A 26,995-nucleotide genomic window follows, 5' to 3' on the forward strand; every position below is an offset into this window, starting at 1 on the left:
AATTTGCTTTGTTTTCATCCTTTTTAATGTTATTTTAATGTGGAAGGCCTAAAGAGAAATTTAGCTTTTTTTCCTTACATGCAATTTCCTTATTTTGGAATTTAATAAATCTTTAATGGAAATAGAAATCTTGCCTTTGGCTTAAGAAATATAAAAAAGAAGAGAAATATGTATTTTTGCCCAAGCCTTCAGATAGTACACATAAAACATCAGAGTAATGTCCTAAGTAAATAATATACATATAGTGTTTACCCAGCATGCACTGCTTACCTGATAAATACGTTGGTTGCTCATTTTTTAAGGACTTATTAAGGAATAAGCTAATTTCCAAAGCTTATTAAGGAATTAGTCGGCATGCCTAATAGATCTCTAGAGAGTATTTGACTCAAGATAGAAGTGTATCTTGAGGATAGGACTGATGTATGGTTAGAAATCTTCATGGAAATATTTCAAAGCTTTCACCAGTTCTTTATTAAACCTACTACTTATTTCCTTATTGTATCTTTTACAAGGCAAAGGAATTCGTTCTTGTTTTGCTTCCCCCCGCCCGGAGCCTGAGGCAGCTTGTTTTAATCTAGGCTCTGACTCCCTAGGATAGCTGAGAAACTTCACCCTCCATCTCCCACAGGGAGAAAAACTGACACTGAGCATAATCAGGACCGTCTACAACCAGGAGGCTTAGGACATGGCAGTCTTTACGCCATTTCTATTTTGTTTCCACTCTTTTCCTTTCTTCCACATATCTCCCTGCCAATTCTATTTCTAAACAACCTCTGCAAAACCAAATTTTTTAAAGGGCAACACAGTTTAACCACCTGATATCCAACACAGTGGATCTGGAAGGTCTGTTGTTATTATTGGATGCTGAGTACGAACTTCTAAGTCCTATGCCTCATGCATCAAATAAAAAAGGGACACTGACTTCCTAAAAGCAGTCTGTGATTTCTTTTCTGGAACTCAATAAATAGTCACTCATTATCAATTTCTAAGAAAGAATTGTCTAGGGGAAACAAAATTGACTACCATATTATTTTTGAACTGTCTCATTAGCCTCAACTCTAGAGTGATAACAGTGAGTTTGGAGGAGAATTCATGCTTAAATGCTCTCCACCAGTAGTCATATGAGACCACAACCTGGTATGCCAAAGACAAATGACTATGAGTATTTGTTTGTAAATATTTTGCTATTAATTATAAAACAAAACATAAAATACAGACAGAAATAAAGCCAACTTTCAGGTGTTCATGGTACACCTCTAAAAGAGTAAGAATGTGGTTAAGTTCATCTCTCATTGAAATAACCTTAAAATTGTATTAGCAAGTGTTTTGCAGAAAGAGCACTAGACCAACGTCTGGGCCCCAGCCTTGTCATATGCTTAAGGTGATTTCAGTCATCTCATCACTTATAATTTTTTCTCTTAAATGCAATATTGACAATATATATCTTATAGAATTTGCTGTTAAAATTCAATTATATAATACCCACTTATTTTACAAATGCTTAGTTACGTCACTACCTTGTGCCAGGCACAGTCCAGAGGATAAGGTGATGAACAACAATGTCTGTTCTCAAGGATCTTACGTTGTAGCGGTGTTTAAGAAGATAAAGGAAGACCTAAGCGAGAGAGAGAATAACAGAGAAACTGGTAGAAAAATCACATCGGGGAGGCAGCCCGTCAGAGACCAGGGCAGAGCAGCTTTGAAGTATGTTTCAACGTGCTAGGAGTTAGCTGAAGTTAATGAAAGCAGAAAAGTCACATGATTTAATTTACCTTTCAAAAAAATTCACTCTGACTACTGTGCACAAAATAAGAGAGGCGAGAATCGGATTAGGAGGATCCTATGGGAGTCTACTGTAAGAGTCCTAGCAAAAGAGGCTGGTGGCTTGATTAATGTGTTACTGCTAAAATTCTTTAGAAATGTTTGAATTGAGGGTGTCTTTTAAAAGTTGAGTCAACGGAGTTTGCAGACTAATTAAATATGGAGTAGGAGAGAAAGAGAATCTATCAATCTTGGCCTGATTAAGAGAATGGATGCTAGTGCCTAGACACAGATAAACATTAAGTATGTTGTTATTATTGGATGCTGAGTATAAACTTCTGAGTCTTAGGCCTCATAAATCAAATGAAAAAGAGATGCTGACTTCCTAAAAGATAGTCTGTGATTTCTTTTCTCGAACTTGAATAGTCATTCAGGGCTCCTCACTTGCACAAGCTCTTTCCAAGGCTCTGAGGCTCTGCTCCAAGCCTAGAAGTATATTCACATGGTTATGCATTTTTTATACTTTCCAAAACTAAGATATATTAACCATGATGGGTTAAAACCACTGTCTCCTTACCCTGGGTCACACCACTCCTAAGGTCAAGTGGCACTGCAGTGGTCGCACTCATTCCAGGAATCCAGCTAGAAGGAAGCAGAGTAGGGGACAGTGGTGGGTTGTTAAACATGCCCCCAGTAAATCACTCCTCCATTTGTTCAAGCTCCTTTGCAACGTCACTATACTGCTCTTCCCATCAAGAAGTGGCATCTATTTTCCCTAACTCCCTTGAATCTGGCTGGTCTTGTGACTTGTTTTCACCAATAGAATACTGCAGAAGCAAAATCTTAAAGCCCTAGTGTAAGAAGACTTGTAGCTTCCACTTTGAATATTGGAACTCTGACTGAGGCCATATGGAGAGGGAGGACATAGTGAATGAGATAACACATGGAGAGAGAAACCACATGGAGGAAAATCAAGGTGCCCCAGTCTGACAGCAGCAACAAAGCCCCAAATATTGAGAGTAAGGCCACTTTTGGTCTTCCAGCCCCAATCAAGTCACCCTATATGGACACTACATAGAGCAGAGACAAGCCGTCCCCATAAGCCCCAAATACCCGACTCACAGAACTATAGGCAATAAAAAGTTTACTGTTTTAAGCTGCTATATTATTTTTTACACCTTAGTAAATAACTGATACAAGGATAATTTAGTTTGGTTTCAGTAGTATTTACATGATTTGCAATCACTTCAATATATCATTAGGTTATTGCTTTCTCTCTGTGTGTAGCTCTGGGCTCCAGGAATCCTCCTTCCACCCATTATCTAACTGTCCTGGCATCCTGACACTGATGTGCAGAATCAGAGATGCTCTGCACAATGAATGTGTCCTGTGATACCTGGCCCCCTAACTATGTGAGTACTGGAAGGAAAACAATTCTAAAATCGACAGGGCCAGAATAAATGTGGGAAAAATCTTCCTAGGCATTAGTTGTACAATTAGGCAAGAGTATTAACATTTGATCAAAACGGAAGTTCTTAAAAATATAACATATAAATTATAAATTTACCATGCATTTTTTTCTTTTGTGATGACAATTGTATGCAATGTAATCTACCAGAAATTCTGGGGGCTGGCCCAGTGTCACAGCAGTTAAGTTCGCATGTTCCACTTCGGCAGCCCAGGGTTTGCCGGTTCGAATCTCAGGTGCAGACATGGCCCCACTTGGCAAGCCATGCTGTGGGAGGCGTCCCACATATAAAGTAGAGGAAGATGGGCATGGATGTTAGCTCAGGGCCAGTCTTCCTCAGCAAACAAGAGGAGGATCGGCAGCAGTTAGCTCAGGGCTAATCTTCCTAAAAAAAATTAAATTAAAAAAAAGAAATTCTGTGCTTATAGGACACAAATCTGTATGAGAAATGCAAAAACAAGTATATTTGGGAAGGTTCATAGTTGAGAAAAACCTCATATAAGTTGCCTTTATATAATCACAATTTCCAAATGTGACCACAATTTAAAAAATCTCTGTGAGATTATTAATGATAATTGTGAAACTGAAATAAGTTTTTCTAAACTATCAAGAACTTAAGTTTATTTTTAATTTACTTTTTTAAATTCTAGAACTAGAATAATTTTTTAAGACTTCCATTTTTTTAGAGCAGTTTTAGGTTCATAGCAAAATTGAGAGGAAAGTACAGAGATTTCCTATATATCCCCTCCCCCACACATGCATAGCCTCTCCCATTATCAACATCACTCACCAGGTGGTCTGTTTGTCCTATTGATTAATCTACATTGACACATCATTGTAACCTAAAGTCCATGGTCTACGTTTGGTTCACTCTTGGTGCTGTACATTCCGTGGGTTTGGGCAAATGTATAAGGACATGTGTCCACGATTATAGTATCACACAGAGAAGTCTCACTGCCCTGAGTACCAAAACCCTCTGTGCTCTGCCTAGTCACCCTTTTCCCCTCCCCCAACCCCTGGCAACTGCTGATCTTTTTACTGTCTCCACAGTTTTGCCTTTTTCAGAATCTCATTTAGTTGGAACCATACAGTATGTAGACTTTTCTGATCGGATTCTTTCAGTTAGTAATTTGCATTTAAGTTTCTCCCATGTCTTTTTATGGTTTGATAGCTTATTTGTTTTTCTCACTGAATAATATTCCATTGTCTAGATGTACTACAGTTTATTCATCCGTTCACCTACTGAAGGAAATCTTAGTTGCTTCCAAGCTTTGGGAATTACAAATAAAGCTGTTTCAAATATCCATGTGCAGGTTTTTGTGTGGACATAAGTCTTCAACTCTTTTGGGTAAATACCAAAGAGTGTGATTGACAGATCGCATGTTAAGAGTATATTTTGCATTGTAAGAAACCACCAAACTGTTTTCCAAAGCGGCTGTGCCATTTTGCATTTCTACCAGCAACGTCCTGTTGTTCAATATCCTTGCCAGAATTTGGTGTTATCAGTGTTCTGAATTTTGGCCATTCTAACAGGAGTGTAGTGGTATCCAATTGTTATTTTAATTTATATTTCCTTATTGATATATGAGCATCTTTTCATATGCCTATTTGCCATCTACATTTTTTCTTTGGTGAGGTATCTGTTAAGGTATTTGACCCAGTTTTTAAAATAGGTTATTTACTTTCTTAATGTTGTATTTAACTTACTTTTTAGTTAAGTTTTTAAATGTTTGATTTCTAAAGACAAGATTAACCATGCTAGGGAAAGAATGAATTATCTTTCTATTGTCCCTATAGGAAATATTATAGACTACTGTCATATGTATAAATGACGAAAAATATGCAGCTAAAAATGTAAAATATATGGAAACATTTGGGGCAGCCTGATTCTTAAAAATACTGAATTATTTCTATGGATTTTATGATTTTGTAGTATTTCTCAGCCTTTTAAATTTTGTAATTTGTTGTAACTTCTCATTCTGAAGAAACAGTCACTTTGTTACCTATTTTGAAATTATAACTTTTAATTATTTTTCATAAAGAAAGCTCTTCAAACTCGACAAGTCAGGCTGTAACCCTGGTAGTATCCTTTACCATAACTGGAACACTGAGGAAGAATTAGAGGCTTTGAGAATTATAAGTTACTACCTAAATATAAAGTCTTGCCATTTTTCTGTTTCCTTTCCCAAAGTCACAGAATGCATCCTCAATGCAGAACTCTGTAAAGCAACTGAGGTGTCACACTTTCCAAGCTCTTAAAGGACAAGTGTTCACTTTGGTTGTCAAGGACCCCATTTCTGTACCTGGGGAATTTATAAGCTACACAATGGAAAGGGGAAAATACAAACAGGGCTGACAAAATTTGGGGACACAAGCAGCCGTTGATATTGTCAGATGACCCACAAGCAATGGCCAAAGAACTTCTGTTGGCAACTCCTTCTAGTCATGATGGGAGTAGCCAGTGCAGACCCACAGCATAGCTGTGACAAGGTGCTTTCTTAAAAGGCAATAGCTTGTCTGAGGCATAGGCTCTGCTCTCCCATTACTCTCTGCGTCTAGCAATAATTGCTGCTCCGCAGCACGTCAATGAAGACCTTGCTCCCCTCCACTTTCAGTGATTTCTGATAAGCGGTTCAAGGGCCTATTTGGAAGTTTGAAAACAAAAGAGAAAACTGATCAATTAACTAAAAGAGTAATGTTTGATACTTGCTTTTTGCCTTCCTGCTAATTTCTAATTCCCCTGGAGCCAATGTAGAAAGAGAAAAGTCATGGACAGAGAAGTGAAGACAAAAAAATATGAAGATTAGTATATTAATATACAAAGCTATTCAAACTCCAAGAAAAGCATTTCACAACTTAAGTGTGTCTGTAAATATCACAAATAATAAGGTAATTGGGCATGCCCCAGGATTGTATGAAAGAAATAATGAGTTCATAGTATTTAACAAACCATAGAAATGATCCCTGAAAGTATAGTCTTTGTACATAGCTTTTAAAAGGCAAATTTCTGAATATGAGCTACCTTCGTTATCCAATTGCAGATGAAACAGTTTTAACATCAATTTCCTGTCTCCATTGTTCCTCTACTCCTGGACTGTGAACTTACTCCATTAGTTTTTAGTCTCATTATCCCTCTACTAGAAGATTTACCTGTTTATGAACATATACCAGCATGTTCTATAATTTAAAAACAGAAATCCTTCCTGGAATTCCTGTTCAATATTAACTAACTGAAACCTCCAGGGCAATGAATCTGTAAAAGAAGGAAAAAACAAAATACCTGAGTTTTCCATAATATTATATGAACTTGAAAGACAAAGGTTTAGATAACTTTTGAATATAATCTACATATTATTGTTAAATTTAAATATGACTTACACAAGTTTGAAATTGAACAGGTTGTTAGTCATTTCTTTGAAGCATTTATCTATTTTCTGAAGGCAACTATATTTCTACATTTCTACCAAATCACTTCAAAATATCCAGACAGATGTATTTTTCTAAGTTAGCTAAACTGTGGCAATGCCTTTTAAACACAAGATAAAAATCTTCCATTAAACATTTGCTTCATTTCACCTGGACTTGGGGCTTTAATTTTAAAACAAAGATTTTTAAATATTGAAATCTACAGGAGAGATAACATCAAATTACTAAAATCTGGAGTCACATAAGAGAGAAAACAATGTCCCTTTTCTCAGTGAATATCAAATAAGGGAATGCTCTCTGATGTCTAAAACTGTGTCTCCATTCATCATGGGAGAATAAAGCTGTGGCGCATGACCTATCATTAGGAAAATTTTAACTTTGTTTTTTTGGTCAGTATCAGTCATATTTTACTTCAAGGTCCCAGAAACCTTCAAATATATTTCAATTTCTAAAAGCATCAGAATTTTATTTATGGCTTTTTGAGTCAGCTTTATTGTTCTAAACCCTTGTTTTGTAATGGCATCCCCTATTTTTTTCCCTTGGTTATGGAGCAGCTGTAATATGGATCTCTTGTCAGAAGACCTCAGCTACTAGACCAAGGGACCATATGCCTCCATAGCCGACAAACACCAGCAGCATCAGAACATAAATTTTCTAAATATTTATGAGGACATTTACCAAGAACAAGAGATTATAAAAAAGCCTGGAAATCCCGTATTTTATTAAGAAGTTTACTCTTCCATTAAGTGTTTTCTATTCAGGCTCATGGAATTATGACTACAGCACAATGGGCTTGACTTCTACATGATTCCTTACCTCAACAGTGTATACCTAAGTAACTCATTGTGATGAAAAGGTCACCTACATCTGCCAATAGTTTCTCTCTGCTTCAGCTCACATCAAGAGAAGTATGCCTTAGATCAGCCCAAACCGATACAATATACACTTCTGCACTTACAGACAGGGTATCTAGGGGGAGATCGTGTGATAGAGCAGAATGCACATTGTCTATCAATGAATCATACATAATCTTCAGGTGGAAGTTTTTTCCTTTATATATAGATATATGTAGCCTACATAGAATGACAGACTAGCTTTACAACCTTAGCTTTTTGACAATATTAAAATGATTCTCTTATTTTTCTTTTGTTAGCAAACATTTCTTTCTTTCATGTTCTTGACCACATTTCAAATTACTTGTGTGTAAATTCACATCATCTTCTAGATCCTGTAGAATTTCAGAAACTGACGAAACTCTAGGTTCCAAACTTTACTCAGATGAGCAAGAGAAACTACGGCAAGAGTGGAAAGAACAGAAAGTGGGACCTCTTCCAAATCCCACTCCTCAGCCAGTGCCCTGCATTCCCATTGAGTCCTCAGCAAGTTTCCAAGGGCAAGAAATGAATTTCCCATAGAAAAGACGGCCTTCATGCTCAGGATACATTGACACAAAACAAGTGTTATCATAGTTCCACTCAAGGAAGCTTCTGTCTTATTTTTAACCTGCCATTTTAGAGTTCAAAAGCAATCATGAAGAAAAGGTAAAGTATCTACTACTCTTTTCTACTCACAATCAAATGAGATTATTCTTCTTCCTAAGCACCAAGAATCAAGATATCAGACCTAAAATAAAAATTAATTCAACAAAGGAGACTACACAAAATCAATTTGTTAATTAAAAAATTAAAATTCACTCCTTAGTCACAGAGATCCACTGGGAAATTTGCATCTTGCTTAATTAGTCTTGGTAAAAATCTGAAAATCCTCAGCTTATTTTGTGAGTGCAGTCAGCTCATTCCAGACTGGAGGTTAGGGGAACCTGTGCTACCATGTCCAGTACAAACATGTTGTTCACTTAGCTGGAACCAAACTTCCCACTGTGTCCCTCCCCAATTCAACATCTCTGTAGAGTTTCCAAAAACCATGTGAATTAGATAGGTCCTTCTACCAATCCACACTCACAAAAAAATCAGAACATAATAATGCTTGGCAGAAATAGACTTCCTTCCCCACAAATTAGTAGAAGAATATGATTTTGTATGAGTGTGTACCTTGTCTTAAATTTGGTCTAGAATGTAGGGAAATAGATTGGTTCTAGCCACCATCAGGACCATTCATCAGAATTAAGATCCTAGTATTATAAAGCTGAAAGCCTTCTCGAGAGGTCATCAAGCCTAGCCTCTGCCCTATTAATCAAAGGGGAGCCCAGCATACGCCCCAGCATGCACCACGAGTGGTAATTTGAAGTTGACATAGTATAGATTTCTGAGAACCTGCTAGTAAATTGCATTCCCACTTTCTGCCTTAGTATCACATCTGTAAAATGAGGACAGAATAACTATCTCTAGGAGCCACTGCAAATGGCTCAAAGCTTCACAGAAGAAAAGGTATATTGAGAAATTCATATAATGGACTAATCTGTGACCAAGAAACTTAGGATAGAAAAAGATGCATTCTTAAAAAGTACTAATCACACACAGTCCAGTTTTCAAAAACAAAAATAATGAATTTAGAAAAATATAAAAATAATATACAGAAGAAAATATATGTAAATAGTCTCCTTGATATTTTATATTCTTGCTTGATCCATCTCTGAATCGCTTTTTCTGACAAGCTAATGTCTCTAATCTCAGAATATTCAACAGAATAATAGGTCTTCTGTTGTAGATTCAATATTAAAAATAACACCGAATATTGTAGAGATTTGAAGGGTGGTACTGAAAATATTGATTAGCCAATAATTGGCAAAGGAAGAAGGTTTGACCTAGAAAAAAGCATGCTTTAGAATCAAACAGAGCATCCCTTTAAAAATGATGTCTTAATACTTAATCCAATAACGCAGCTTCCTTCCTCCCCTCAAAAAGTTGCTCTAGCAGTAGCTGAGCATCCCTTGCTGGTCAACATCAAAGCTGACAGCATGAGCCCAGAGCAAGGAAAACTGCTTCTGATTCTCCAGGCTGTCCGCTAAAAGAGAGAAGGAACAGTCCTCTGGCAGACCTGAATGGGAAAAATCTCTTCAGATTCAGAGCTTTTCCTCAGTGGGAGAGTTGAAGCCTCTTGGATTGATTTTAGCAGCATTTACTCTAGTCACTAAAATACATCAAAATGAAAAAAAGAAAAGAATGACATGTCTTTAAATCATATTTCCAAAAGCCAAAGGAGATAAATCCTATAACCTCTGAGAATGCAGGTAATATGAGGGAACAGACAGGTAAAGATATTACTTTTCTCCTTCCCTCTGGCTCCAGAAAAGGTGGTTATTTTAATAACCATCAGAGTTTGCCATTCATTAAATATCAAGTGACTCTGTGAGGTCTAAATTCTGCAAAATCTGGACATCAACTCTTTATGTAGCTGTGCTAAATAGTAACCTTGCCTAGCTTTATCATTTTGTTGAAAGAATTCATTTACTAAAAAGGAATAACTATAGGAAGTCCCCCCAACTTTCCTTCCCCCTAAAATAGAAATACTATTCAACGTTTTATATTTTCAATTTGCCTCATAATTTTTATTTATATCTAAATGTCTTACTTTGTCAAATAAAGAATGAGGGAATTAAATGAAATAACTCTAAGTCCAAGTTGATCAGAGTAATGACCCATGAGCAATCTTATTCATGTCCAAAATTCACTTTTTGAGTAAAAAATTTTGTGATTTAATTGCAGGTCAACATACGCATGTGTGGTCACTTGCTCCTCCTCACCAAGGTAGACAGCACTGATCGTCACCAAATGCTCCTCACTGCAGATTTCTCTCCCTTCCCCGACACCTGTCCTCACCCAAAAGCTTTGCGATTTTTTAATTTTTCTCAGTCCAGCATTCTGGGTAATTGCTATTCATCTCTAAGGTATTTTGGAAGGGCAAAGCAATGTGGACCCTCTGAGCGTTAGAATTTGAACATATAAACTTGGAGAGACACAACTCAGCCCATAACACCCACATTACTTGAAATTGAACTATTCTTCAAATTTAGGCCAAATTTCACAAGATTATCAAGCATTTGTCTTTATATTTCAAATGATAATACTTTTATATTGATACAATTGCATTCTTTCAGGCAGCAGCATCATGGTGGCATTTTTGATAAATTACATATTTAAACATTTGCATTATTCTTTTCCTTTTGTGACTTTTAAAGATGATGTCAAGGTTTGCAATTATCTTGGCTAGCTGATTCAGATTCCTGTATGAGAATAACCTTTACCTTGAATTTCTGCCGCTAAAGTTTCTTCTCCCTCCCTGCTGTTCTCATCTTTCCACGTATCTAGTTTCAGGATAATTTACACTGTTACAAACCAATCTTCTGCCCTTTCTCTTTTTTCCATCTTGATCTTATGCCTTGATATTTATCCTGTTAGCAATAATCTTTCTTCTTAAAATCATATGTTCAGTAAGCAGTCTTTCAGGGATAAAATACTATTCCCTAAGAACACAAACTATTTGTGTTTTCAGGTTTTCCGTCCTTTTGAGCATAAAATAATACATATCCACAATGAAAAATAATAAAAAGGAGCTTATTATTTGACCTAGAAGGAATTTATTAAATGTGATTTGCTATATCCATTCTTTAACCTCTCAGCAGAGTTTCCAAAACGTTAAAATTTACATTTTCCCATAAGTTTGTGAATTTTCTTAATTAGAAAAGGAGGGAAGCATTTGGAAACACTCATAGAAAAACTTCCAAACTAGTGAAAAATCAAGGCTATCATAACTGAAACATCAGTTATCCAGACAAACCAATAACCTGAGACTTTGAATAACAATTAATTGAATACACAGATGAGACCTAAAGCAATCCTTAAAATTAGATATTCTAAAAGCATAGAAAAAGAGCACAATTGGCATTGCAAAATGTATTTTATTACACTCCTTCTTCTCAGAAACAATTCCTTTTGTACTAAATCAACTCAGTAGCAGAAGATGTAAAATATTGTAGCGGTCTCTTCAACAGAAGAGTAGACACAGGGTAGTTAGTTTTAATATCCACTTATTGAAAATTTCTTTTAAAAAATCAATTGCCTTGGTTACTCTATTTTTTAGCAGAGAATCAATGGTTTAAAGTTCACTCTTCCCATTTGTGAAGTAGTTTTTATCCCTTCCTGCCAACAATATCCAACACACATGAACATACTAGAACCTCTTAGTATTTGTCAGAAAACAAAAGGCAATATTTTCCTGAGTCACCTTGTACTTGTGCTGACAGATTGACTCACAGTTAGATTCAATGCTTTATGGTTTTGCTGGCCAGACTTCCATCTGCACGACTGTTCGGGTATCAGAACATCCCTGCCTTGGCCACGGTTCTTTTTTAGCACAGCTTTACTTGTTCAGTGCCCTCTATTTAACCTTGATACAAAAAAGAAGTCAACCTTAGGTATTTTGCCTCTTACTAAATAAAATTTTATTAAATATGTGCATGCAGATCTGTGTGTGTGCAATTGGAAGAGCCTAGGAGCAATGCCAAGAGGAAAAGGAGCAACACACGTTTGAACAGCAAGTGTCTTTGACTTATTGCTGTGATTATACTAATTGCTCATATACTTGGTGGGAGGTTGCAGGAAGCTGTTTTGAAGTAATCAAGCTGAGATAGGCCCTTCCATCTATAATAACTCTGAAAATTCTTATATCCCAAAAAGACTTGATTGCACTTTTCTCCTTTAAAAAGACTCATTCTTCCATCTTCTTGCCATTCCCATTGCCTCAATGCAATAATAAATATTTGATAGCTTCTCAGTTGTTATAAGAGTAAGTGTAAACTATCTTTCATTTCATAGATCTGAACACAAAGCCCTCAATAATGACTAATGGATTTGAAGTGCAATGCATTCCTTCTACAAAATAACAATAATTCCTTAGGTAATCTCTTGTAGAGGGTAAATTTTATGTGCATATCCATCTCGTGGAAGTATTTATGTGTTATGAGAAAAAACAATGATGACCATAGCCCAAGGCTTGGATCCTTAGTCAATATTTTAGTTTTATGATTGGTATTATTATATAATTTAATAGTATAGAATCAACAGACATGTCCTTTTTTAGCAGCGTATATGGTCTTATGTACTGCATTTTAGTTTGTTCTGGGTAAGAAATATTTTTTAATAAAAATTCAAAATTAATAAAATATATTGATCTTGGAACTGTGTGGGAGCCTAGATATAAAGCTCTTTATTGTATGTGCTACTTAACTCTCCAACATACACTTCTCTTTTGCTAGTCCACCCTAAGAACAAAGATCACTTTGTAATCTGGTAAGAGCATGTAAAGGCTTTGGGGTCGTTCAAATCTAAACATCCCAGATGCATTACTTCCTAACTCCACGGATCTTGGGCTCCACTGAGCTACACATTACCAAACAGTATAAATTGGATACTAATGCCTACTTTAGAGTTGTTGTAAGAATTAAACAACTAGCGTACATAAGATGCATGGCACAAAATAGACGCTAAAATTTCCAATGACTTTCCTTTTCCTCAAATCTTCCTCAAAACTTGTATTGTCTATAATACCTTGAGCTCTTCGGTCTTCAGGAAGCATATCTTATTCTTATCTCTTGCCCTTTCTCCTCTATCTATCTTTAATTCCTCTGTGAATGCTGAGGAAACATAATAAAACCATTGGGGTGAAACCATTTTAGGAAGAGCCTACATACAAATATGTTCTTTAAGTTGATAAATTAAAATGTGATAACTCTTAAGGATCACAGAACCTTTCATTACTGGAACATGGAGAAATCTAAGAGATACCTAGTCCAACCCTCTGGTTTTGCAGAAGAAAAAACTGCAATCAAAGAAGTTAGTTGACTTACTTAAGAGCACATATTTCTTTGCAATATTGTTTTGAATGCAAAGTACTCAGTGCATATTTAAAATAATTACATTTTTTAAATTCCACTTTTATATTGTGCTCAGAAATAAAACTAATATAAAACCATTCATTTTTAGGCATAATCTACATAGTCAAAGGTAATTATTTATATATTTGTGGGGTTTTGTACATAAGAGCAAGGTTTTGTCTTCACAACAGTTCCTAAACTTCACTGTAGTTTTTAGTCTCAATATACTTTTCTCCCCAAAATAGACAGACAGACAGACAGACAGACACACACACACACACACACACAGAGTTCAGTTCTACCCTGAGGTTTTTGAATGATTACTCTCAGTGGAGATCCCAGAGCACACCTGAATCTTAACTAGATACAACACTTGAACCTGTAAAACTTTAGGAAGAACACATCCTGATACCATTAGGGAATGAGCTACTAGAATAGATATTAGAACAGCTCAATGAGCCTTGAATGAAAGCAAGCCTTGTGGAAGGGAAAATCTCCCAAAGTCAAACCAAATCTTTTATAAAAGCAGGATGATATTTCAGAAGATGAAAATAGCATCTATAATAAGCAATCTGAATTCAGGCAGGAGTTTGGGAGAAAGGACAATTATCAATCCTTCTTCTTTAATAAATAAATCTTTCAGTTTCCCCAAAAGGAGACCCACTCTCCCCAAAAGGATCAGGGGCACCACTTGACAATTCCTTCTTTGCAGCCATTTCCTGATGAGTTTGATGGAGAGTTCATGGGTTAACACCACCCCCTTCAAATAACTGTATATAGTGAAAAAGAAATATTGGCAGTGTTTCCCAATGAACAAAAGTTTGAGAAATGTTCCTTAACTCAAAATAATGTAAACATTAAAATATAGAGTCTAATGATAAATAGCTGTATGATCAGGTCCTGTTGAGTCATCTTTGGCTGAAATACAGTTATATGTATATCCTGGTCTTAGTTCACCAACTTAGCACATTTTAAATATCATTTATGCAAAGAAAATAAACTAGAAAGAGAAAACATAAATGGGAAACTATATATCACTTATATAAAAATATAATTTGGCCTGTTTTATGACCATTAGATACAATATTTAACTGGTCTTCAGAATAATTACATATCAAGCCATCTAAATCTGATGATACGCATTTTGTTCAATAACAATTCTCCACATTGTTCATTAGTGTTTTGCACAAAGGCACTCGTTTGAGGTCCAGAGAAGCTCTGAGTTTAGAGGAGGAACTTGAGAGAGCAAAAAGAATAAAAATCAGTTACAAGACTTTTAAAATTTATGCTTATCCTAAATTCATCATTTTACCTCTTGGATAACAGTTATCTTTCTTTTGGGTCTCCCCTGATATGAAAGAAATCCATACAGAGCGGATATTCAGTATCTATGACTTAGGGTATTGGCTAATCTATTTCTTCCTCTTTCTTTCTTGTGGTTGTTCAGTAAATCACAGAGTTACTACTATAGTTGTCGTACTGAAGCAGTCAAGTGAAAAAGAGTATTGTTTCTCCCCTATACATTATTTTCTGCTAACATGGCACACTTGTCAAAGTCTCTGAGTATTTCAGTGGTAGGCATTACATAAACATATAAATAACTAGATAAATATCTGATAAAACACTGTTATATTATTTGGAGATAAATTTAAGCTCACCACAAATTGCAAGATTAATACTGAGTATCTTTCAGAAGATGCTTCTAAGCTAAGAAGAACATATAATTAACACAAGCTTATGGAAGATGATTCTGTAATATTTAAAAGTTCCTGTTGGTCAGTGAGTATTTTCTAATTGCTAAGTAACAATAATACTGTGGCATGATTCAATTGTGTAATAAGACTGAATGATTAAATAATCATAAAAATCAAAGGCTCTTCTGTTTGTGTTATAAAGCATTTTAGGTTACACTGTAAATAAGGACTGGAAAGAACATCTACAACTCAAGTAGCAATCAAGACCAGTGCAGCATCAGTTTTGGAATGCTAAAATGATGATGAGCCAGCCCTGGTGGTCTGGTGGTTAAAATTCAGTGTTCTCACAGTGTGGCCAGGGTTCGTTTTCTGATCAGGGACCCACACCACCTGTCTGTCAGTTGTCATACTGGAGTGGCTGAGTGTTGCTGTGATGCTGATAGCTATGCCACTGGTATTTCAAATACCAGCATGGTCAACCATGGTGGACAGATTTCAGTTGAACTTTCAGACCAAGACAGACTAGGAAGAAGGACCTGGCCACCCACTTCCAAAAATATTGCCCATGAAATCCCTATGAACAGAAATGAAGCATTGTCTGATATAGTGCAGGAAGGTGAGAGGATGGCCCAGGGTTCCACTCTGCTGTACACAGGCTCGCCAGGAATCAGGATCCACTTGATGGTCCTAAGAGCAATAACAAAATGATTATCAGATTGAATATAAAAATCCTAAAGCCCAGTTTTCTCAGACAAATGGTACAGATGTCATAAACAAGACACCTATGACTGAGACAAAGAAGATCAAAATAAAAAATGTGGTCCCTGAATCATGACAAGTCAGTGCAAATGTGTGCTTTATATGGGAGGGGCAATTCCATATGTTCATAGGCCAGCTGTGTCAGGCCCATGGGCACGCCATCCTTCTGAGCTCACTCACACCATGCAGGGAGTATGATGTATAAAAGCCAGGAATATTTCTACCTTGTCTCATGATCATGAGAAAGGCAGAGCCTGGCTGCTGTTGCCAGTCAGGGACGGTGTTAGCTGGCCTTCTGAAATGGTAGCAGCAGCAAATTCAATCAACATATTCTAACCTTCAGAGTTATTCAGGCACATTCTGATCTCACCAAACAGGCTGATAAGAGTGAAGTACAAACTTGGCATCAAACAGCTGTTTCCAAACAACCAATGGGAGGCAGGACAAAGGAGTGCTTTTTTCCTATTTTTAGATACAGTCAGTGCCTTTCAAGGCTAAGACTTCAACAGCAATTTTTCCATTGCATAAAACACGAAGAACTATCCTTTTAAATGTATCAGTACACAGCAGGGCAATGAAAAAAATAGGAGAAGAAGAAAAGAAAGAATAACTTAAATGCTATGAGGTGAAACCAACCAGGATCTGAGGCCAAAGCACTGTGTGTGTATTAGATTATGCAGCTGATTCAATTCTAATTCAAGTCAAACTGGTTCCATGTTTCACTTATAATCTTCTGTCCTTTTTTGCTTGTTCCTTATCACGAAATCTGATCTTTATTTGGAGGTCTAATGCAGGGGACAGGGAAAAGGCTGACCTAACCTTAGTACTATAGGGGATTGCACTAAATGTGGGAGTAAGAGCAATAATTCCACAGCTTCCTACTTGGAAATGGGCCCAGCTTGAAGAAATAAAAATAGACACGTCTGAATGCAACTAAAATGCTCAGCCACGTGGAATTAAAATGCCAGTTCCTTTCAGCCTTTCTTTTTTTTTTTTTCCCACTCATCAGAATTCCAAAGCCCACAAATTAAAAAGCGCCAGCAGTCTAGTATCTTTTTTGATAACCCATCACTCGAAGTTACATTGATCCAAAATGACTGCCTATATTGGATGCAGTACACTGTATGGATACAGTAGTCTCAACCTGGCTGTTCTCATTCCTTTAAAAAAATTATCAAGTTTAAAATGTAAATAAATAAATACATATGCGTAATGGGCACTGAAACTCCAGGACAGTAATTGGTTAGCAGATGGTCATCCTTACGATTCCAGAATGCACTTATCTTAACTTTCTTTGCCTTCTAAATAAACACAACATTTTAAATTGAAATAAGAAAAAATTTTTTCATAATGTTTTACCAATCTCTGTTTCTAATTTGCCCAAAGGCCACATTTAGCATATTTTCAGTATCATATATTCAAAGTGGAAGAACTGGAAACAAAAAACAGATTTAGGAAACCAAGAGTTACCACTTGCATGAGACGACAATTTGGTATGTCTCGGGATCACTATACATGTACATTAATTGTTTTTATGAATACTTCCATATTTTAATTTCTGTCTTCTGAATGATTGATATGTCTTGATGTTCTCAGAAAAAATAAACTTCTCTCTCCCTCCAGTGTTCATTGGTGCTTTGCCTGAATGAGATCTCTTTGAAGTTAAGAGGAATTCTTTGTTTAAAAGAGGTGCTTAGGCTGCAAGGAGGGAAAAGAATCTGACCCAGGACATTTTAAGCTCATGTTTATACAGCTTTCATCATTTTCTCCTCTAACACATGAATACAGTTTCTAAAGCCACAAACCTCACAAGTGTTTGGATCCCAGACTTGTAAACAGGTTTGATTTCCTTTTATTGAGTGTCTTCCTTCCTCATCCCTTACTGCATTCAGCTGGCTCTAATTCTTTTTCATGTTCTTAAAGAAATGAAATATTTTGTCTGAATTAAGAATAATCATGTGTTTGAGAAGATCAATCATGAAACAACAGAAAAGCGAATTGTTTTCAATGGATCTGTTTACAGTGACTGAGCAACTAGGGTTGAGAGGAATAAATAAAAAGACCAGTAATTTTATTGAATTATATTGTTCAATTTCAATTGTGTCTCTTAACATAAACAGCTCAATGATTGATGTATTATTGAATATTCGCGGAGGGTGTCTGTAATGAATACGTTTACAAATGACCCTCTGAGAGTAAATCAATGTTAGAAAGAGACCTCTGTTGATTTGGAGTTTTGATTATTGCAAATCAAACTTTAAAATTCCAGATTCTAACACTGAGCACTTTAAAATTTATGAGGGAAAACAAAAGTACCAAAAAAGCAAAAGAGTAAATGATATATGGGAAAAAGAAAAACAGAATTCGTGTTAACCTTTCATAGTATCCAAGGTCATTATTTGGAAGCATCCTTAAGCATATCATAACATCATCACGACATGTAAAAATACACTGTGTCTTAAACTAATCATGCTTTTCTTTTAAAATTATGCTTTGATTAACAGTCAGGTAAATCTACTTATTATTTTACCCAATGGATCAATTATCTCTGTGAAAATGCTACTCTCCATAAGCTGCTGAACTGCATTTTCTCTTGAGTTTCATAGATGTTCAAATATCTGAATTGATTGACAAAGCAAGGAATTAACATCTTTTTTATGGATATCCAGTTGCAGAATCCCTCACTTCTTCTCCCTTCTATCTTTTATAAAATTCACGATCTCCCTCAATTGTTCTATTTTCTCAATGCCTATGACTTGTTCCAAGACACTAACAAATCCTGGGTGTGCATCTTCCATCATCCATGGGGCAGCTGCTTATAACCCTCACACACAAACGGATGCTTCCATAATATCCAAGTAAGGTAATGCCTAGAAAACTCAACCAACTGTCATCCTCAACCATGAGGATGTAAAATCCGTTGACACAGCTCAGGCTTGGACAAGTGATGACCCTATGACAAAGTGCTAGAATATGATCCATCTTTTGACGATACCTCTTCCTTCTCCTATCTTCCAAATGTTGTCTCTTTCCAGATTCTGTATTTAATCTCTTTTCTTTCTGTACACCCACATACTCAAAAATATCATTCAACCATATATATACAACTCCTAAATTGGTATCTCAAGACTAAATTTTTTTTCAAGCTTATTTCTGTCTTATGTTTTCAACTGCCTGCTACTTTTCCCCCAAGTCAACATTTTTCTTAAATCAGTTCTTTTTCCCAACTTCTCTATTTCTAGAAATGTGTGAAAATTCTCCTAGATAGTCAGCTCAAAACCCAGTTATATCTTCCATTTCCTTTCTCTATCACTCTACTACTATTACCCTACATGAACATTTTGTTTTACAATTTGCAGAGTTTTTTTCAGCTTATATGCTTTCATTTCATTGTAACAATAAGCATGTGGGTCATGGGAGAAGTAATGGCCTAGAAACTTGCTAACTTGTTCCTAGGACAAGCAACGTATCACATCGGAACTTGTCAGACACACAGAAATTCAGCCCCATCCCAGACCAGCTGAATCAGAATCTGCATTTTTAACAACATCCCAAGTAAATGATACGTTATAGTATTTTAAGCATTGTCCGAGGAGAGGTAATAGATTTGCTTGAGATAACACAGTCAGTAGGTAGCAGAACCAAAACTGAAAACAAAATATTCCAACTCCAGGTCCCAGACCCTAAAGTAGTGCTATTAGAAATGTGGTCCTCAGACCAGCAGCATCAGCATCCCCTGGGAACTTGCACAGAATGAAAATTCTTGGATCTTACCTCTGATTACTAAAAAGAACCTTAGGAGCTGGGGCCAAGAATCAGTGTGTTTACAAGTTCTCCAGGTCATTCTTACACATGTTATAATTTGAGAAGAACTACTCTAATGTGATATCATTCTCCTAAGTCAAGTGGGTACCAACTTGTCTCCCATCTTTCTGTTCTTTCTATGGCCTTTATCACCTCCCATATTTAACTCATTCCCATTTTTGTTTTAAGCCAATAGCCATCTTATCCTTCTTTAATCAATCAACCTAGCTACATCTCTCTTCAGTACTTACTATACTTTTAGTCACTCATTCAACGGATATTTCAGTGTCTTAAGTAATGGGTTCATTGAACAAATTTCAGTAGTTCCTCACTGCCTCCTGAACAAAGGCAGTTCTCTTCACATTGCACTTCATGAACTTCCCATGGATCCTCAAACTCCCCTTCCTTATATTTCCTACTATTGCTCTGCATGAAGCTTTACTCCAGATAAAAGATCAGGAGGAAAAATTCAAGAAAATCCACTAAAACAGTAAAGGATATACCTCTAGTGAGACCTCTATCTCCAGCAGCAAGAACTGAGCCCATGTTAAGTCAAGGTCTTTGTAGGTCTCTTCCTGCCCAGGGCCAAAATTTATCTCATAAAATGGTTGGCTTTGACAATCCTGAGTAAGAAAAACAAAGCTCGAGGCATCACAATCTCCGATTTCAAAACATACTACAAAGCTACAGTGGTCAAAACAGCATGGTACTGGTACAAAAACAGGTGCACAGATCAATGGAACAGAATTGAAAGGCCAGAGATAAAACCACACATCTATGGACAGCTAATCTTTGACAAAGGAGCTGAAGGCCTACAATGGAGAAAAGAAAGTCTCTTCAACAAATGGTGCTGGGAAAACTGGACAGCCACATGTAAAAGAATGAAAATTGACCATTCTTTTTCACCATTCACAAAAATAAACTCAAAATGGATCAAAGACCTAAAGATTAGGCCTGAAACAATAAGTCTTCTAGAAGAGAATATAGGCAGTACACTCTTTGACATCAGTTTCAAAAGAATCTTTTCAGACACTATAACTCCTCAGATGAGGGAAACAACAGAAAGAATAAACAAATGGGACTTCATCAGACTAAAGAGTTTCTTCAAGGCAAGGGAAAACAGGATTGAAACAAAAAAACAGCCCACTAATTGGGAAAAAATATTTACAAGCTACTTATCCAACAAAGGATTAATCTCCATAATATACAAAGAACTCACACAGCTTAACAACAAAAAAACAAACAAACCGATCAAAGATTGGGCAGAGGACATGAACAGACATTTCTCCAAAGAAGATATAAGTATGGCCAATAGACACATGAAAAGATGTTCATCATCACTAATCATCAGGGAAATGCAAATCAAAACTACACTAAGATATCACCTTACACCTGTTAGAATGGCAAAAATATCCAAAACCAAGAGTGACAAATGTTGGAGAGGTTGTGGAGAAAAAGGAACCCTCATACACTGTTGGTGGGAATGCAAACTGGTACAGCCACTATGGAAAACAGTATGGAGATTTCTCAAAAAGTTAAAAATAGAAATACCCTATGACCCAGCCATCCCACTACTGGGTATCTATCCTAAGAACCTGAAATCAGCAATCCCAAGAGTCCCATGCACCCCTATGTTCATCGCAGCATTATCTACAATAGCCAAGATGTGGAACCAACCTAGGTGCCCAGCAACCGATGATTGGATAAAGAAGATACGGTGTATATATACACAATGGAATACTACTCAGCCATAAAAAAGGACCAAATTGTTCCATTCGCATCAACATGGATGGACCTTGAGGGTATTATGTTAAGCAAAATAAGCCAGACAGAGAAAGACGAATTCTATATGACTCCACTTATAAGGTGGAAGTTAACATATAGACAAGGAGAACTGATCAGTGGTTACCAGGGAAAAGGCAGGGTGGGGGGAGGGCACAAAGGGCGAAGTGGTGTACCCACAACATGACTAACAATAATGTACAACTGAAATCTCACAAGGTTGTAATCTATCATAATCTTAATTAAAAAAAAAAAAATGGTTGGCTTTGAACGCATTGACAAAAGAAAGCAGCATAAACATCTAGTGAAGAAGCCGGGAGCAAGGCAGTTCCTCACAGTCTGGAGGGAGTTTTTTCAACGGTTCACAATCACTTAGCATAAACACCACTATAAAGCCACAAAGGTGGAGAATCTTCAACATAATTAGGATTTACTACAGATGGGCGTCCATTTTCTTTGAATTGCTGAATGTTAGGAATATAATAGGCTTTAGGGACCTTCAAATGACCCCCACCTTATTACAAATGAGATAACTGGGCTCCACTGAGACACAGTATCTTAAACTAAATCCAGTGTCTTGCCAGCAACAGGCTGAGATGTTCTGGCGTCTGTTGAGGACTTTATACTACAGCATATCCAGACGCTATATTTAAATGATCTATAAGTGAGGACTGACTATTTTATTTTATTTTTACTTCCCCAGGTAATTCTAATGTGTAATCAGTGTTGAGAACCACTGACAATGGCAGACCAATACACCAGTTTTGGATGGAGCCTATGATTCTGCATTCCTAACAATTTCCAAGTGATGCCCATGCTACTGGTTCAAGAACCATACCTCAAGTAACAAGGCGCTACATGACCTCAGCTTCCATTTTTATTTTCTCTGCCCTCCAAATGACTTCCTTCATTGTACACAATGAAATGTGGAATGCTTCCTTTAAAAGTCTCCCTTTCCATCTTATATACTTTACCTATTCATTTCACAAATATCTGAGTTCTTACTATGTGCCAAACATTGTTATAAATAGTGTCTGAAGAGACTATAAATTATCACAATCAACTTCTTTAAAAATAAAAGTTTTAATAAAGCTCATCAAACTATTCAAAAACAAGAAGTTGATATTGGCATCCTACCTTGAAAATTTACACACCCATGGTTGTCTTGGAAATGAACAAGGCAAAGGGAAGACGTGGGATATAGTGGGAGTATTACGTGACTCAGAGGAAAGAACGGAAGCCTAAGAAGTGTGTATCTGAGCCTCTGTTCCCTCAGCTTTAAAAAAAGAATGATGATAGCAGCAACGTCACACAACTGTTATGAGTCAACAACAGCATGCATTTAACAGTTCTTTGTCAACAGAAATGTATTATATTATTCTCGTAAACTGGCTCTTGACTTTGAAATCCTGAGAAAATTTTCCAAAAGATTAACTTCTCATTTATGAGTAATTCCTAACAAATAAGCTCTGCAAATATTTCTTTACCACTTAACAGTTTTATAAATTTAATCTAATTTTTTTAATAGTAGGGGAAAAATCAATAATGACAAAGCTAATATATCTTCTACTATAATAAAAGCCTTTATAAATATTCAGATTACGTATGCAGATCCTTAACTATTTTCTGAATGAGTGCTTTACACTTTTTAGAGATGTTATAATAACTTCAAAGCAGTAATGAGAGGTAATGAAACATACGAAGCCTTATTATGGAGAAAAAGGTTACCAAATACGTGCCTAGGAAAAGATATCTTTCTCAACTAATACACATATATGCTGTTAAGAAAAACCCCTTACAAATGGTTTCTTTACATCTCCTTCTGATAAAGAAAAGGGGATTGCCATCATACCCACCAAAAAACAGGATGCTTCCTGCTGTATAAATCATGCTAATCTGTGATTATATCCTTCTCTTCAGTCTGAGAAATTCTCTAACATGCAAAGTTTATCAGAAACAGTAGCAAGCAGAGCTCATTTCCCCTGTCTCCAGCCTTAGCAACAAAAAATGAAACTTAAAGGAAATACTATTAAATACTCATGTTTCAGTAAAAGTTAACTCCAGTCTTTCTTACAAAATTTCAAATTTGTACTGATTTTTCTTATCCCTCTGCATACTTTGATTATATTTGCCCAATCTTCCTTCTAAAATCAACTTTGGCTTTAACTCTTATAAGAATTGCCAAATGAGACAAATTCTACTGTCTAACAGGGTCTTGAAGAAAGCCAACTGTATATTTCTCTCTATTATTTTACAACTTCAGCTGAGGGTATGTGGGTGCCTTTTTAAGATTTTCATCTTTAGTCTGTTTTTATGAAATCAATATGTTCTGCTACGTGATTTTTTAAAAAATTACTGCTGACAAGTATACGCTTCATTCTCTCTCCTTTGAAATAGTCACAAGAAGCAAACAAATACTATGTGAAGAATTAAAAAAAATAGGAACAAACAGCTCTGAAAAAGACAGGTGGCCATCAAAGTTGTGCATATCATCATGATTAGTTTGAGAGGCATAATGTTTATGAACAAGAAACATATTTTTGCTACTGATCAAATTCAAATATTCTAGAGACTTAGAATTACAAACATTTGCTTCTCTGCCTGCCAGGGGACAAATATGGGCAGGAGCTAGAGAATAATTAGTAGAAATATGACACCAGGGAGTAACATCAAATATTATTAGTTAAAATGACAGAAAAGCAAAAAATGTGAAAACTCAATATATGGTCAGAAAGGCATAAATGGAAAAGATTCTGAAAAAGATTAGCTTGCGATTTAAGGAATTTTAATCTAGAAATAGTACCTCCTAAAACAATCATTTCAGGATATATCACATCCACCGTATCTTCACAGGTCAGAATAGCCTGCCCTTTTCCTTGTGATGGTGAATCATAATATTTCTAAAGTATAGTCTAAAAATCCACTTAGGTGACAAATGATTTGAAATAATGAATTCTAGACTTCTTCCTTTTACTATCAGTCACCTTGAAGATGAAAGTGAGAAAGTTGGTAGCTACATATTGCTTTCCCAATTCATAGCACCAAAATCCACACACAATGGGTTCTGAGGAAAGCAAATTGGCATTATCTTCTCATACTTTCTAGCACCATAGATTTCAAACTAACTAAAAGGGCAAATCATTAAGAGGACAATACTGGTCATTCATTTACATGATGATTTGATAGAAGGGAGTTGTGAAACCCGCACCATCTCTAAAATATCCTTCTTGCTTAACATAACCTGTCATGGGCATGGATACTCTGGTTTAAATAGAAATGTGACAGGGTCTGTTACCTATGAATATTCATACGAACATATCTTTTATTACTTGGAAGGGAATAAAATCTCTTGGAGTCTCCTCTAGCCTTATCTCATTGGTTTAAAGATGTAGATTAATGTAATAAAGTGAGAAAGTTGGACCTAAAATGAAAATTACAAAGAAAAGAAATGTTGATTGGTGACATGAGTAACGAGGACACAGGTAGACAGCAAAAATTGACCTGGCAGAATGAGAGACAAGAATGAAGGTGTTAAGTCTGGTTGGGAATACCTACTAATGGAACAGAGTGTGGGTCTTGGGTTGGAAAGAGGGAACACCCCTTCTTCATTTAGCAATTTTTCACCGGACCAGTGCCATAATAACTTGTCCTCCCACAATGATACCTAAGTCTAGTTGAAGTGTCACTCTATACTTAGGAGAGGATTGCTCAGCTTGTCCTTCCACTCAGGAGACAAAAATTTATAGAAAAAGAGATATATGATAGACTCTTGCAATTTATGACAAGTACATCTTGAAACATCCATGATTTTCCAAATTCATAAGTACTAATTTTATAATGAATCTCCTCATAAAATGCAACAAAATTCAACTGAAAAATTTAAGCAAGCCCTTCAAACTCTTAATGAAAATAAGCATACAAGACTAATGAAATACATAATTTTTTCTAACTAAAAATAGTCATAAATTTTTTTTTCACTTTCTCTCCTCTTTAATCTTCTTGAATTATCTTTCTATCCCTACTCCTGTGCCGGATCTGGGTAAATTTAACAAAGAACCCTAATGCCTAACACTTCAGGCCAGTTACAGCAATGTTTTGAAAAATATGGAGGAAAAGAGGATGCCTGGTGACAGCCAAGGCTTTCTGGGCAGAAAAGCTTTGTGGAGGACATTCTGATTACATTGCCAACGTGAGCACATCCACGTCTCGGCAAAATGCAAATCATCGCCAACACTATCTAACATGGATGTCTTGTTGCTCATGCAAAATCAAACACACGTTGAATCTGTAAATGCCAGCCAACAATCTACTTTACACAGATTATGAAACACTTCACGTAAACGTTGCTATTCTCACTTCCTCTCTTCTCACTGAGGAATTTGGGAAAGTAACAGCTGGTGAAGTTATGTCCTTCGGGTCCTCATTTTTCACTGGTGTTCCATGCAATCTTCACCCACCAGTTTTCCATGAAATAGGTATTGTTTTTACCATAGTGTCATATTTTCCCTGGGGATAATTTTCAGTTCCTCATTCTCTAAGTCTCTAACTGATCAAACTGATATTTTAAGTAAAGAGTCATCACCTTTGACATTTCTAAACCAGTTTTCCTTCACCATCAATGGTAGCTGCCAATTCTTCTCTGGCAGCACTTCTCTATTTGCTTGGTATTTTAGTTTTCTCATTATGATATGTGCAAATTCTCAGCAGCATCTCTGTACCTCTCTCCTCAGAACTACCATCTCTCTAAAGTACTCCAAACTATACTATAAGAAGAGATTTTTATGTAAGCCCTGGCCACAGGGGAAAAGAGAACAAGTTGAGTTCAAACTGAAGAAAGACCACCCTCATGGAGCAGAAATTACTCGTTCTCTGATTGTTACCATCTGAGTCTCCAAAACCCTGACTCTGGTTGTAGTTGCCTAGTGTCTACTCTTTAATTACAGTATGCTTATTATTGCGGCATCCAGAATAGCACTAATGAGACCAGAAAACAGACAAATTTACAAGTAATGCCTGCATTTTAGTCTAATTAATGACTAATTTCCTACATCTAAAGGTAAAAGTCAGAGCAGAGTCTTTTCCTCTAACCTAGTGAGTCCTTTCTTAGGAAACACAGACTAACACAGACAAAGCAAGTATTTACACTTCCTGTCACTCCAAGACTGAGAGGCAAGATAGAGAAAGTCAGCCTTGCAGGTCTGCCACTCTAGGCCAGCTGTAGCCATCTGGGACCAGCTGGTGGCCCAGGTCTCACAGACAGGGACTTACCCAATTTCAGTTGCTATAAGAAATAGAGGTGATCCCAAATGTCTATAAAGGAAACTGCCTTTATATTGAACTCTCCCTCGAAGGTTTCCTAGAGATACACATTTAAATCTCTTCTAGAAACTTTATCATCCATCTTGTTACTGCAAATTTCTTTTGTTTGTCATGAGTGCTGGGTTCATTGAGGAATATCTAACATAATAT

This window comes from Equus przewalskii, chromosome 32, assembly GCF_037783145.1.
Source record: "Equus przewalskii isolate Varuska chromosome 32, EquPr2, whole genome shotgun sequence".
Lineage (NCBI taxonomy): Eukaryota > Metazoa > Chordata > Mammalia > Perissodactyla > Equidae > Equus > Equus przewalskii.